Source organism: Pseudonaja textilis, chromosome 1 (assembly GCF_049901715.1).
Source record: "Pseudonaja textilis isolate UNSWEBS1 chromosome 1, rPseTex1.2, whole genome shotgun sequence".
NCBI classification, from domain to species: domain Eukaryota; kingdom Metazoa; phylum Chordata; class Lepidosauria; order Squamata; family Elapidae; genus Pseudonaja; species Pseudonaja textilis.
In genome coordinates, this window is record NC_141990.1 from 141,287,000 (window position 1) to 141,303,142 (window position 16,143).

General features: G+C 38.7%; 1 long non-coding RNA gene across 1 annotated transcript in view; it reads right to left on the bottom strand.

Annotated features, from left to right (window-relative positions):
* LOC148127843 (uncharacterized) overlaps positions 1 to 15,030 on the bottom strand; it is a 59,097-nt gene extending 44,067 nt beyond the window's left edge. The window contains exon 1 of the long non-coding RNA XR_015741153.1: positions 14,976 to 15,030. This is a non-coding gene — a long non-coding RNA (uncharacterized LOC148127843). The remainder of the gene's footprint in view (positions 1 to 14,975) is intronic.
* Between the last annotated feature and the right edge of the window lie 1,113 nt (positions 15,031 to 16,143).

A 16,143-nucleotide genomic window follows, 5' to 3' on the forward strand; every position in this document is an offset into this window, starting at 1 on the left:
CAAGGTGGTTGGTTGAGGAAGTGTAAGTGAGGAATAGATGGAGAAGCCGTGGAGGCTAATACCTTGTGACCTAAATACTGCATTGGGTAATGAGACTGGATTTTTCAGGTGCTATGTGTAACCCTGCTTTTGCTAATGTGGTTAAAAGGATTGGAAAGGTTTTCTGAACTGTTCCTTTTGGCCCATCTGCAGCTATCAAGATGTCATCCATGTAATGATAAACAAGAAAAGTGGGAAATTGAGACCTATAAGGCTGCAAGGCCTCGTTAACAAAAAAATTGACACATAGTTGGTGAATTTAACATGCCCTGCGGAAGGACCTTCCACTGGTACCGAGCCGTGGGTTTTGAGTTGTTGAGCTGGGTACTGTGAAGGCAAATATGATCCTGTCCTTTTGTGCTAGAGGTATGGAGAAAAAACAATCCTTCAAATCTATAATGATAAGATCATATCCAACAGGAATTAAGTTAGGATTAGGCAAACCACACTGCAGAGGTCCCATGGGCTGCAAGACAGCATTGACAGTCCTGAGATCCTGCAGGAGGCGCCATTTGCCTGATTTCTTTTTGATGACAAAAACAGGAGTGTTGTAAGGACTTGTAGATGGCTCAATATGCCCTTCCGCAAGCTGTTGCTGAACAAGAAGGTGCAATGCTTCTAACTTTTCTTTGGTAAGAGGCCATTGATCAGTCCATACAGGCAAAGATGTTTTCAATGTGAGAGATAAGGGTCAATAGACATATTGAAAGAAAGCAAAGATTTTACACAGAGGTGTTAGGGTAGTTGAATATAGGCATGAAACTGAGAAAGCAAATCACGTCCCCATAGATTGCAATGCAGGGGAAGAACATAAGGCTTAAGATATGCTGTTATAGTTGAATGTGAGTAGAAGCAGAGAGCCAATTAGAGCTGACCTTAGCGGCTTGAGCTCCGCCTACGCCTTGCACTGAGGCAGCCTCGGTAAGAGACCAAGTAGGTGGCCACTCAGCAGAGCAGATGACAGAAACATCAGCACCGGTGTCAATCAGGCCATCAAAAGTGTAACCATTCAAGGTAACAGACAGGGTAGGTTTAGAAGCGTGCACAGGTTGCTGTAATGCAAATAGGGAAGGCGGATCAGTAAGTGGCATTAAGATGCGTGCGACCACAGTCCCCTTTTTTAAGGAAAAACAGCGATCCCCTATTGCAGCAAGAGCTAGATTATTGAGAGCAGAGGAGTCATATAGATAAGGAGCAGCAACAATACCTTCTATAGTGAGAGTGGAATTGGGAATGAGCAGAATAGGCAATGAGGGAGGCAAGGATGTTAAAAGAGTTGCAGTTAAAGGAAGCGTTATAACAGCACCAGGGTCATCATACACAAGGTCTTCAGATAACACTACCGGGAAAGTGGTAGTGGGGAGGTCAGCCTTGGTAGCGGGGCTAGCTGAGGGCCCCATAGTTAGTTTCCGAAGGCTGAGCAGAGGGGGTTACTACACGACACTGCGAAGCCCAGTGAAAGCCTTTACGACAGCGAGGACAGATAGTTTTTGGTTTTTTAGAATCAGGAGGCGGAGGGCCCCTAGCTTGGCTGCGGGTGCCCCTCCTCCTCCCGGCATCCGACACTGACTTTTAAAATGTCCAGGCTTGCCACAGTTGAAACAATTGCCATTACGAGTTAAAGCAAAAGCGTCGGGAGAAGAAGCAGAAGCAGGGAAAGAAGAAGAAATAGCTGCAGCAAGCGCATCCATTTTATGGGAGGTTGTGCCAACAATTCTACAAAGCTGGAGAAACTCAGCCAAAGTAACCCCTGGCTTGTTAGCAACAGGTTGCAAAATCTTTTGACAGTCATGATTAGCATTAGAAAAGGCCAATTTCATGAGTAATTCCTGTTTAGCAGTAGCATTGTCAATCTGACGATCCAATGCAGTTTGCTGTTTACGACTAATGAAAGAGGCATAGGATTCATCAGGATTCTGCATTACTTTTAAAAGGTTTGGGTGGATTGTGAGTCTGTATCATCCACCCGCTTTTAAAGCATTCATTGCACACATATGAATGATGGCAAACGCACGGCGGGACAAGTCTGTTGTTGAACTAAAGTGGCAAATTGTCCTGTCCCTTTAAGATGGCCTTCAGTGACTGCTGCCGGCAAACCTCGCCTTATTTCTACATCAACACATTTTTCATACTCAGACTGCCACACAACATATTGTGCTGGGGTCATAAGCATAGAAAACAACATTTTCCAATCATAGAGCAACATGACAGTATTACCAGAAACTAAGGAATCAAGTATGCCTCTAGTGTAAGGTGAATGCAGACCATAATTAGTTACAGCATCTTTTATGTTTTTCAAGACCTTAAATTCAATGTTAGTATGTACAGGGTTGCCGCCACCTCCCGGGGGAAGGGCAAGAGGGAAGGCAGAAAGAGTTTCAGAGTCATCCAACAGTAGAGGGGAGGAAAGGAGATTGCTAATAAGGCCTCCTCGAGGAGTTAGTGGAGAGGAAGAAGGAGTGGGGGCAGAAGGGGGAGGATTAGAAGATTCTGCAGGATTGATGTAAGGTGGTGGAAGAGAGGGAGTTTCCACCTGTGCCACAAGAGGATCTCCAGATTTAGCAGGATTAGTTGAGGAAGAAGAAGAGGAAGAGGGAATTTCAGAGGTAGGAGGTGCAGCATTCTCTTTTGGAGGATAGAGTGTGTTTAATGCTGCCATGACAGCCCGCCAAGATGTTAATATTTCAGGCGGGGCTCGGGATATCGTGTAGATATTTCCCCAATTTCTGCCATGAGGAGTGTCGGAGTGTTCCCTTCTCAGGATAAGATGGACAATGTTCCTCTATATATGTCAATAAGTTAGTCAATAATTTTTTTGAAAGAGGATATACAGTGGTGCCATTAATTTTTTGAAATGAATTAGCCTTCTTCACTATAGTATAAAGTTCGTCCCCTATGACTTGACGAAACTTTGGAAGGTGAGGAGCCCATTACTTACGATTGTACGATGCCTTTGCCAGGTGCGTAAGAACAGGAGTGAAGGAGATGCACCTCTAGACAGAGATCACACCTTTGAGACAGCGAAGGCAGACGGATCCCGGACGAGCCCCCAGTTGTCGCAGCGAGCGACCGGTCCGTTGCTCCGTCTGCGTCTTTCGCTGCCTATGGAGTTCCCGCGAGGGAAGAAGTTTAGAGGGACCCTCGCAAGGGTGAATACCAATAACAGACACCAGACATCCGATTGTTTTCATAGGAGGCAGCACTTCACACCCGAGGCAGATGGAATGACCCAGGCAGCAGCAGCCAGCAGGAGGAGGGGGAGGAGGAGAAGGAGGGGGACCTGGAGAAGGAGCTGAAAAAGGCGGGGCCTCGGGTGCTCTGTACAAACCTCATTTATTAACCTCTTTCAAGCGGGTGGGGGAGCACACAGGGGGTAGCAGAGTTTTACCTTATATGGAAGAAGATCATAAACAAAGAACAAAGAACAAAGTATGTGATAGTTTGCAAGCTTGCAAATATGCTTATCATACTAGGCTATGGTGTCCTGGGAAGAAAAGCAACAACAGTCAGTGTTTCGTGATCATATTGAAACATTATTCAGTTGGCTAAAACAAGGTCATTGGATACGTGCAAACATCCCTGTATCCGTGTTTGACAATGTCTGCTTAATGGTGGAATAGCCACATAAAATATTTTATACATGGTATTTAGCCTGAGATTAGCAAGAATTTATTCCAACACAGGCCCAAAATGCTGGAAATGTAAGAAGGTTGATGGTACATTTTATCATATGTGGTGGCTATACCCTGAGACTAGGACATTCTGGATTCAAATTAAAAACTGGCTTCAAGAGACTGGTTATCAGATGGAGCTCAGACTGGAAACCTTCCTTTTAGGAATTATTAAAGGTAGAATACCAAAAGAAATAAAATATTTATTGTTACATATCACAACAGCTGCCAGAATAGCCTTTGCACAGGTATGGAAAACTCCCAATGTTCCTAAAGAAGATCTGATATTACAAAAAGTAAAAAAAAAAAAAGTGCCAAAATGAATGTGTTAACATTGAAATTGAAAGAAAGAGATGACTCTGATTATTACCTAATCTGGAATAAATGGTATGATTGGTTAGCAAACAGAACAAAAAATTAACTGTAAGAAATATTAAGAATGTAAAATGTAAATTTGTAAATTATGTAAGAATATAGGAATAATTATAATAGTTAAAGTTATTAATTAATATTAGATAAATATAAATACAATGTGTTAGGATACTTATGATAAGAACGTGTATAGATGTCAAGAATGTTGTTGAAACTATGATGTTTTATGTTGAAAATTAGAAACTTAATAAGAACATATTTTAAAAAAAAGATTAACTAAATTATTGATCCCCACATACAGTGTGCTATTACAAGATCAATGGGATGGTAAGTCAGTTCCTTAGGATCTTGAATACATTAGTGCTTAGACCTAAACCAACCAATAATGAGAGTAGAGATTGGATGGCAGCAATTGTGAGCTATTACTTTTACAAAAACGTTTGATCAGGCAAAACAAAAATAAAAACCAGTAGTCAATTGCAGGGTAAAAAGGGGTGGGATGGGAGAGCATATCTTTTTTGAAATCCTGAAAATATTTCATACCACATTATTAAAATTAAAAATAACATTACAACTGTCAACCTAGGCAATGAAATATTCACATTCAGAATATTTATGCCAGCAAACCATATTAAATAATCATGTAGAGGTGAGTAATTAGCTCAGCTGTCAAGCAGTGTTAAATAACTATACAAGAAAGACATATGCATTGTTCAAGTTAATATATCTAAGAACTCAATGAAAAGCTAAGAATAACTCTAAGAATAACTCTTCACCTGTATATAAACAAGTTTTTTTTAAAAAAAAAAACACTGAATAGTGGTCAGATTAGTTTAGTGTTCAAGGGTAGCATCTTAGATATCTTTGAAGAATAACCTAACAAGGATGTGAAACCATAGTTTACATTCTGTTTTAAGAAGGAGGCTCATACATTTGCAAAACTAGGTGGTTTTTGCCATTGTTATTTGCCAAGTGGCCCATAAAATACAACTTTTCATAAACTCCACGGATTGATTGTTTGTTTCAGGATCCAATATGGGTCAATCACGGGGACCAGAGGTTTTGTCTTCTGAGCTTTCGGACTCGTGCTGGAGTCCATCTTTAAGGAATTGTTTGTTTTATGTGCACATGAGTATCTATGCTTTCTTGCAACTCAGAGCACCATGAGTTTTAGCAAGACTAGACTAGACTAATCAACAAGATGGCAATCCTTGATCCATTTATCCTGGCATATTCCCTTACATACTCCATAACAAACAACTCAATTTATAACTTTCATTTATATTGATTTTAAGCAAAATAAAGTGATAAGCCAGTGATTTGCCTCAAGGCTACCAATATCAGCTGGAGCAGACGAAAAATAGCAAAAGCCTCAAACAATCACAGTTTATGTAGACTTAGGCTAATTAGTCAAATAAAGCTTCTTCAAATCTGGGTTCCTTTTCAATTAGCTGGTTTCTCTTGAAGAGGTCAGCTAGAATGATCAGAGAACCAGAACTATATTCTTAGGAGCCAAAAGGTTATACGAGCTGGGTATTTTAACTTACCCATCATACTCATTTCTTAGAGTTTTTCTACTCTAATGAAGATCTGTGAGACTAGTTGTTGTGGTTTGCATGCCATAGTTCGTGGCTTAACCAATATGATTCATTCAATATAGATTAAAAAAACAATTCAAAGCATGTTTAATAAAGGGGAACATAATAAAGATGCATAAAATTAAGAAGTGGAAAAAGTGAGTAACATGTAGAGATGGTGCTATCTGGTAAATGAAGAAAGATTCAGAAGAAATTAAAGGAAGTGTTTCTTCACACTGCACACATTGGAACTGAGGAATTCATTTCCAGACTGCAGGGATGATAGTCAAGTTGCACAGCATTAAAAGTAGATTGGTTTTTTTTTTTTTAAAAAAAAAGGACGATAAGACCATACCTGATTGTTTGTTCCAAGGTCTATATGAGGTGTAACTTCTTTATTTCTTGGAATGTTAATTTTCAACTTATCCACCATCATTTTGGTATAGCATGCTTCTCAAGTACTCCAGAGATATTTTGCAATGATTTGATTTACAGTACTGATCACCGTTGCTATCCTAGCATTTTACCCCATATATTTAAAAACTGAATAAACTGCCCCCCTCTTGCATATCAAAGGCTGTTTATATACAGGTAGTCCTTGACTTGCGACCACAACTGAGCCCAAAATTTTTGTTGTTAAGTGAGACATTTGATAAGTGAGTTTTGCCTCATTTTACCATCTTTCTTGCCACCATTGTTAAATGAATCACTGCAGTGGATAAGTTAGTAACTCGGTTGCTAAATGAATCTGGCTTCCCTGTTAACTTTGCTTGTCAAAAGGTTGCAAAAGGGATCACATGTAAGTATGCAACCAATGGCCAAGCATCTGAATTTTGATCACATGATCATGGAGATGCTATAAAGCAGGGGTGTCCAACCTTGGCAACTTTAAGACTTGTGGACTTCAACTCCCAGAATTCCTCAGCCAGCAAAGTCTTAAAGTTGCCAAGGTTGGACACCCCTGCTATAAAGGCTGTGAGAAAAGGACATAAGTCGCTTTTTTTGGTACCGTTGTAACTTTGAATGTTTACTAGATGAACTGTTGTAAGTCGAGGGTTACCTGTAGTATATTGAAAAGTCAAAACTGCACAGTGAGTTCCTAGGCATCCTATCCTAGCTATGGTAGTTCTGAAGTTTGACGAGAGCTGATCATTGCCTTCAATCCTGTTGGAGCTTTTCAGAGGCACCAGGCTGGCTGCTGCATGGACAGACTACTGGATCAATCTGATTCAACATGACCCTTCCTATGTTCTTAAAAAAAGGACTCTATTCAATACACTACTCTTTTATTGCTTGCTGTTCAATTATTTGCCAGGGTTTTTAAGATAATTTCCCCTCCCACTGTTGTCCTCCACAATTGCATTTCAAAATTGGGTTCCACCATGACGAGACTGAAGTGCTGTTGCTCAATGTAACTTGTTCTCCCTCTCCACTCTTCAAAAATTGCTAAATATTTTTGTAACTCTGCAGACCAACTGATTACTCCTTCTTGTTACACACAATACCTACAAAAAACACCATGGCTGGACACAGAAAACAGGAGTAACAATGAACTTAATGTTGGTATTATATAAGCCTCCCCTTACAGTTTATCAATGGGAGATTAAATTTTGGTATTATATAAACTTCCCCTTACAGTTTATTAATGGAAGATTAATTACTAATTGTACCCAATCAAATTTTGGCACATACTATAATTAGGGTACAATTATCTTAGTATCTCTAGTCCTTTCCTTCCATTGTAATTCTGTGCATTACAATGAAGTTATGCCAAGATTTCAAGCATTTACTTTTTTTTTTTGAAAACAATTTTATTGGTTTTTTAACAAACAAACAAAACAAAACAAAACAAAACAAAACAAACAAAACATAAAAGCATCAGCTCTCTTCCATACTTATATACAAACCGTGTGTCGGTTGGTTCATCAGTTTGGTGCATTCATTTCGTAGTCACAATTACAATTACATTACATAATAACTTTTATTATCAATCCAAACTTATATATCCTCATATCATTATTAAAAAAAAATCATTTGACTATACTTTTATTCATTCATGCCTTATGAGATAAGTATAATTTAAGTAATTTATTCTATAACAAATCATATAATCATACCAATTCTATCCTAAAAAAAAACACTTTATAAATGTAATGTCAAATAGCAAAAGAAAAAAGAAAAAAAAAGTCAATAATATTCCTTATTACCTAACATTCTAAATATTCTATTTTTGTATTTCATCGTCCAACCATTGATAGAAAAGGTCCCAAATTGTATAAAATTGTTTATCTTCTTGCTCTCTAATTTCAAATGTCAATCTACTCATCTCAGCACATTCCAATATTTTCTTAATAATTTCTTCCTGCAATGGAATTTTCTCATTTACTCTATGCATTTACTTTTTTTTTAAGCTACATGGCTGGTACCAAACATTGGAAAATATTTTTTTAACTTATCAATCTACAAATTTATTTATTTATAATTTATGAAACTTATTTGCTGCCCATCTCATATCCAATGATGCTTTATGTTGTAGAGCGATGGTAAGGAAGAGGCATGAGACCAGAGCGTACAACTAACAGGCTTTATTGCAAGGAATAAAGGGTTGTCACGTCTGCTTGCTAACTTGCAGACCAGCGGGCGACAACGGCTGGCTCTGCTCGACAGCTGGCTTATATAGCCGGCTGTCAAATGGAGCCAACCAATGGGAGCTGCTGGTGCTCCCGCTCAAACAGCGGACCTGGTTGGGGACCCCAACCAGTTCCACAGACATAACACTTTACCTATCAGTATTCTCTCCTCTCTGAAGACATTAAAAAGGATCAAGATGAGTAAACTCTAGTTTGTTTTAAACCTGCAGCCAAAGTTTTTAGCTAGGCATGATGATTTATCACTGTAATAATTTGAAGAGCAACTGCCTCCATTTTAAATTGCCTAACCCCAGTTCAGTGCAATAGTCCTTTATTCAATTATTTTAAATTATTTTAAACAGGTTTTTTTTTTTTCAGTTCTCTTCTTTGGATATAATTGCCAATTTACAACTTATTTCAAAATACAGCAAGTTATCCTTCCTTGGTTTGGAAACGCTTCTGCTCATTGGAGTGGTGGACATCTGCCTTTGTCCTTCTTCAACAGAATCTGTGATATTATCTCCCTACCGTAGAGCATGCAGTTCACAAGACATACGCAGCCCCAGACCAATCTTTGCAGGACATGCCACCAAGTACGGGTGAAACTCAAAAAATTAGAGTATCGTACAAAAGTTCATTTATTTCAGTAATGCAACTTAAAAGGCAAACCTTTTTTTTAAAAAAAAATATTCTTTAAAAACAAAAATTACAAAAATCTCATTTCCATTCACAGTTATTGTGTCATTGTATATACATGTTTCTTATTTTGTGACTATACATTATTTTTATCCTTATCCTTCACCCATTCGTACCACCTCTCCCATGTCACATAATATTCTCGATCCTCTTTGCCTTTCAGTTCCATAGTGAATTTATCTAGTTCAGCACAGTCCATTATTTTTTGAATCAAAACTTCATCTGGTGATATTTTATCACTCTTCCAATTTTGTGCTAACATGATTCTTGCTGCAGTTAAGATGTGTACAATAAGGTATCTTTTATTCTTTACTCAAATTCCCTTTGATCATATCTAATAAAAATGTTTCGGGTTCCAAATTCAATTTATATTTTGTAATCTCAAAAAGCCATCTCTGTATTTTCTTCCAGTATTTTTTGACCTCTGTACATTTCCACCACATATGGAAAAACGTTCCTTTCTTTTGTTTGTACTTCCAGCATTCTGGTTTCAAGGTTGGATAAATTTTCACCAGTCGTGCATTCATTGAAGTGCATTCTGGATAGTGGCAACAGGCTTGGGCAAACAGGATTCAAGAGAAGAATAATTGGTACAATAAAGGGATCACTGCCACCGCTGATCGCTGTTAATCACTGAATGGCCAAAACGGGACATGTAGAAGCCAAAAATGGGGCACACGGAGGCTGAAAATGGGACATGCAGAAACCAGCTGTTTGTTGCAAGGAGGCAAATTGCTGGAGCCAGAGGCTGAAGGGTGGGGGGCAGTGGGTGGGCAGAGCTTTGGCAACATTCGCTGCATAAGATGCACAGACATTTCCACCCACTTTGGGGGGGGGGGAGTTGCGTCTTATAGTGCGAAAAATACGGTACATATAATTTGAGTTTAAGCTGATACACCCTTCTGTATTTGGTCCACCATGCCAAGCACTGACATCAAGCGTAGCCCTTAAATAAAGCATCCACCTGAGTCCTCACCTCTAACCCTTTTCTTCCTTTTCATCTGGAAACTAATTGCATGAATGCTTCATTTCTATCAGGCCAGTGTCTCAGGCTTCAGCAGATGTGTTTGCAGCAACAATCTGATTTAAAGCTGAGAGGATTTTATAATGGATCTAACAAATGCCAGCCTGGAAAATACTGAAAATGCTCTTTTTCTCCAGCAGACTCTCACCTGAAAAATAAAGTAGCTCCTTGATGGCTTCAGAAATGTACTTCAGCATATGGAAACAAGAACTACCTATTCACCTACGAGGGTAATGTACTTCTCAAGTATATTTAATTGGTGTTTTTAGTGCCACCCAAAAGAGTATATGTATTATTGGGGGGTTGCTAATTAGCATGAGTTGGGCTCAAGAGCCCTTGTACAAGCACCCACCTGTCATCAGGTGGGTGAATGAATGACAGACTTTCCACTTATTAATTGGCATTAAAAACTTGTGCGTGAAAAACTTCATACCATTATGTCAACTGGAAGTGTTAACTCCTGACTCAACTAAAGTAATCTGCCCCAGAAAGAAATTGCAAAGCAGCCATCATAATAGGAACATTGCAACTTATAATTGGATTAAAAAACCCTCTCTATTCACTTGTTATATTTTATTTCTCACATAGTTAAATATATTATTTGCTTCAGCACCTTTTCTGCCTAATTTGTGGAGATTTGAAAAGTCTGCTGCTTCAGCACTGTCAAGGCCTGCTTTTAAACTATTATGGCCAACACAAATTATTTGGACAATGAAACTGAAACTACCTGTAAATTACAAATCTCTGTATTAAAAAGTAATTTATTCTGGTATTATAACATTTTTTTTAAAAAAAAAAAGACCTTTGGCTCACATGTGCTCTTCATAGGTTTCTAAATTGAAAAGAAACTGACAGTTTTATAAACTGAATTATTTTAATTTATGTGAACTCCCAGCTAATTTATCAGATTGAAGTGGTACCCAGTTCGCTGAGGTAAGAGTACTGTTTTATTCTTCAAAACAAAACAAAAAAGAGATGTTTATATAAATTTGAATTAGATAATTGAATCTCTTTCTTGGTTTCATTTCAATTTATGCGGAATAGTGCGCGTCTTTTTATGAATTGATATTTAAAAGGAATTAATAAAATAAAAAGACTGGCCTGCAATTATAGATACATATATCTATGGGTAGTAACTGAAGAGAATTTCATTTACTTATTTATTGGATTTATATGCTACTAAATCCTTCAGGAGTCTCTGCAGCTTACAACAGAAGAATGGGGGAAAGAATAGAATTTATGTGGTAATAACTCCAAGCCTGACTAAAAAGACAACACTTGACTACATCATAAGGAAGTGTAAAAGCACTGCCAGATCTTATGAATGCGGACAGACAGCTGTTCAGAAGAATCCCCTCTCTTCAAAATTATTCTAGTGATTGTTAATATCTAGAGTTGTGAGCATTAACCAGGTGTTGGACTTCTTCAGAATGAGAGCTAAAGCCACTTATTCTGGCCTCCACACCTATTCTGCCCTTGGGCAGATATTCTAAACCTCATTATCTTGAATCAGGAGGGCTGAAGCAGAGCTGCATTTGCCTTCCCTTAATTTGAATAGAACTCTATGCACTTAGGGATTATATGACCTGACATGGCTGTCAATGCAATCATACAGCATCTACTAATCTGCTGCCAAAAATTTAAAATATTGCAAAATATTTCTTTCTGCTCTATTACATGAGAATTGCCTAGTTTTATCTCTACTCAGTGAGGATCTCATGCATTTGCTCAGTGATTTTCATCTTACTGCCAATATATTCAGGGGCACAAGCAGAATAGCAGAACTGGAAGAGATGTGGGAGATTTTCTTGCCCAATCCCCTACTCAGGCATGACACCCGTGATGGCAAACCTATGGCATGCGTGCCAGAGGTGGCATGCAGAACCCTCTCAGTGGGCATATGAGTCATTGCCCCTGCTCAGATCTGCCATGCATCCTTGGGTGCCTTCCACCAGCCAGCTGATCTTCGGGTCTCTGCTGTGCATGCGCGGGCAGGGGTGGGATTCTACCAGTTCGTACCTATTCGCTAGAACTGGTTGTTAACATTCTAAGCAGTTTGGAGAACTTGTTGTTCTCCAAAAAGAAGAAATTACTGGCCTAATCCTGTAAGGAAGGCAGGAAGGAAACATTCTGGTGTTGCTTACAGAAAGTGCCTCTCCGCTAACCCTTATTACATTCTTGGCAGGACTAGACTTCCTGTCTCAGGAACTTCTCTGGAGTTTTTTTCCCCTCCTTTGCTGGTACTTTGCTTGTATGGAGTGACCATTCAAAGTTACAATGGCACTGAAAAAAGTGACGTATGACCATTTTTCATACTTACTGACTGTTGCAGCATCCCCACAGTCATGAGAGGCCAGGCGAGGAGATGCGTGCCTCAATGTGAGTGATATTGAGTTGGCCACACCCAGCCAGTCACAAGACCACCAAGCCATGTCCACCCAGTCACATGACTACCAAGCCACGCACACCAACTAAGCCACACCCACAGAACCAGTTGTTAAAAAATTTGAATCCCACCTCTGAACATTAGCCATCATTACCCTATACCATTTCAGACAAATGATTGTCCAATCTCTTCTAAAAAACCTCCAGTGTTGGATCACCCACAACTTCTGGAGACAAGTTGTTCCAGTGAATGTTCTAATTGTCAGGACATTTCTCCTTAATTCTAGGATGGTTATCTCCTTGATTAGTTTCCATCCATCCACCAACATCTAGAACAGCCAATTCAGCATGATTTCAAGACTCTTCCCCCCCTTTCACATAACCACAGCATAAACATGACTTGTATAAATGTTTTTTTCTAGCTTTTCCCCCTCATGTTGCTTGGTTTCATCTCATCCCCAGCCCAACTATGAGTCAAACTTAACCCATTGTTTGTAGTTCCAGTATTAAATAAGATCTTCCCACTTACTGTTCAAGGGAAGTCTCAAGGTGGGAAAAAAATGATTTAGGCTTGGTCACCCATTGCCTGGGTAGCTACAGTCATAGGGACAGTAAATTTCATGGTGGTGTAGTTTTCTGCCCTTGAGGTTGGATGGAACAATGAAGAAAAGACCCAAAGCCAAACTGCAGCTGAATCTTCTTTTGTCCCCCCTCAACTAGACATTTTAATCACATTTAGATTTTATCAAGCTCAATCTTGCAACTATTTGTAGTAATGTGTGCAAATAAACAATGGGAATGGATCTTCATTAACTCAGTAGTATCTTTCCAGTTTCCAAGGAAGGACGTAACACCCGTTCATGCTTCAGGACTTAGATATACCGACTTTGACATTTTAAACAAGACTGAGCTAGTCACGCACAAAATAGCTGAACCAATTTTCTTAACAGCTGAAAAACACTTGGCTAAGTAGAAAATAGCTGAACCAATTTTCCTCAAACTTTTACAGAGCAATCCACCTCTGGGAGAATGAACCAGCTATTAAATGTCCAACCAAGTTTCTTCTTGAAAATGTTATCCTACATTTATTTATTTGAGCTAGTCTTGTCTTAGAAATATGCAAACAGAGGTAGACAAAAACATTACATTATAACAAGGTGTAGGCTTAAAAATTAAAATTAATCTAAGCACTATAGAAGAAAGGCAGTGACAATAGCAATAGCAACAACAATGAGAAATCCATTTAGGAGCCCAAGCGAACCCCCTCTCAGTCAACTTTTCTACCCCAAAAGACAGAAAAAGAATAAAACAGCTATGGAGTATAAAATAGGTTTCCCTGAATATGGATTACTAAAGCATGTTACCAGGCAGATGCCCCTCCAAAATCCCCTTGCTCTCAACTCAGAAAAGGCGAAAACTCAGAGCACAGTCTGTTCTACAGTCTTTCAAGGGCAGAGGAGGTTGTGTGAAACTCCAGAACAGAATAACAGAGTTGGAAGGGACCTTAGAGGTCTTGTACTCCAATCCCCTGCTCAGGCAGGAAACCCTATATATGGTGGCATTGTGGTTAGACTTTGGCAGTTCAAGTCTCACTGGCTCAAGGTTGACTCAGCCTTCCATCCTTCTGAGGTCAGTAAAATGAGGATCCAAATTGTTGGGAGCAATATGTTGATTCTGTAAAGAATCGTATTTATTTATTCTTTCTGTAAAGAATAAATATGCTGATTCTTCACAGATTAGAAAGAGCTATAAAGCATTGTGAAGTGGTATATAAATCTAAATCCTATTGCTATTGCTATTTCAGACAAATGATTGTCCAATCTTTTCTTTAAATTTTCCAGTGTTGGAGTATTCACAACTTCTAGAGGAAAATTGTTCCATGGATTAATTCTTCTGACTGTTAGGAAATTTCTCCTTAGTTCTAGGTTGCTTCTCCCCTTGACTAGATTCCATCCATTGCTTCTTGCCTCAGATGGGGAATAGGTTGGCCCCCTTGTCGTGACAACCCCTAAGATATTGGAACGCTGGTATCATGTCACCCCTAATTCTTTTTTTCATTAAATTACACATACCCAATTCCAGAAACTGTGCTTTATATTTTAGCCCCAGTCCTCTAATCATCTTTGTTGCTCTTCTCTGCACTCTTTCTAGAGTCTCAACATCTTTTTACATCATGTTGACCAAAACTGGATGCAGTATGCCAAGTATGGCCTTACCAAGGCATTATAAAGTGGTATTAACACTTCACATGATCTTGATTCTATCCCTCTGTTAATGCAGCCTACAATTATGTTGTCTTTTTTGGCAGCTGTAGCACACTGCTGGCTCATATTATCCACTAGGACTCCAAGATTCGCTCTCACAGTTACTACTATTGAGCCAGGTACCACCTATACTATACATGTGCATTTGGTTTTTCTTGCCTAAATGTAGAACTTTACTTTTTTCACCATTGAATTACATTTTGTTAGATAGCACCAGTGATGTGATTCAACCGGTGAAACAACCGGTTCAGTGAACACGTGCTTCGTGCACACGTGCTCTACATTTCAAAAAGCCCATTTTCAATTCAATTACTTACCTTCTACTGCAGCATCTGAGACTAAAACAGCTGCGGCACAGCAAACCACTCTGCCGCGTGCATCAGCTGTGCTAAAAAAAACAGGAAATAAAGCACAGGAAAGAGCTGGGGTGGGGGCCAAATACTCACCGGAACTACCGGTTTGCCTGAACCAATTCAAACTGGTAGAATCCCATCCTGGATAGCACTCAATGTTCGAATCTGTCAAGATTCTTCTGCATTTTAAACCTATCTTCTGTATTTTAAGCGTATCCAGGGCTGGTTGTAAACTATGATATCTGTTTCCCCAAGCAAATCTACCTAGAAATAGTTGCTATAATTACTACCCCTGTCATTGCTCTTGTTGCTATTATTAAAGACAAATCCAGACCAAAAAGATTTCCAGACTCACAAAGGTTGTGCTTTCTCTATGGTGGGAAATGTTATTAAACATCTACATCAAGGCAACACTGGCTATATAGGAACTATAGTCCAACAATGCTAGAAAATACAAGATGAAGGAAGGCTAAATTTGTGATCAAGTATTCTGCTTTTTTTCAGTTCCCTTTTCAGCACCTACTGTATTTTTCCAAAATAATTGAAACTGGTGTGTCAATAATACTAATTAGAACAAATTTTTAGTTCATAGTATCATGCTAATTGAGGTATTAATTCAGTTTGGATCCTGTAAATCCTTTTCATCACTATCATGAACATGAAAATGTCTGGATAATTTAATAAGATAAAATCTTTTTAGAGTCACAAGATTGTGATGAAACAGCTCAAGTATTCTCTGGTATTTCTGGAATATGTTCTAAAGTTATCTGACAATAAATTCCATGGAACTTATTTGCAATTATTTCTTAACCGAAATACATAGGTTCACATCATTGATCTACTTCTGTGCTAATGGCAGCTTGTTCTAGTAAAACATGTTCTATTTTGGGGTTAGGGTTAGGCTCAGGGCCAAAGTTTATTAAAATGTTTCCACGGCTTCCCAGAGAAATCCTTTTTCAAGAAATGATCTGGAAAGTAACATTTCTTGATTGTGTCCATGGTAAAGAAAGGAACATTTTGAAAGATTGGGATATCAACCTTTCTACCTTTAATAGCTTTAATACCTTTAAAACCCTGCTACCTCTGCAGTACAGGTAGTCCTTGAGTTATAACCATTCATTTAATAACCGTT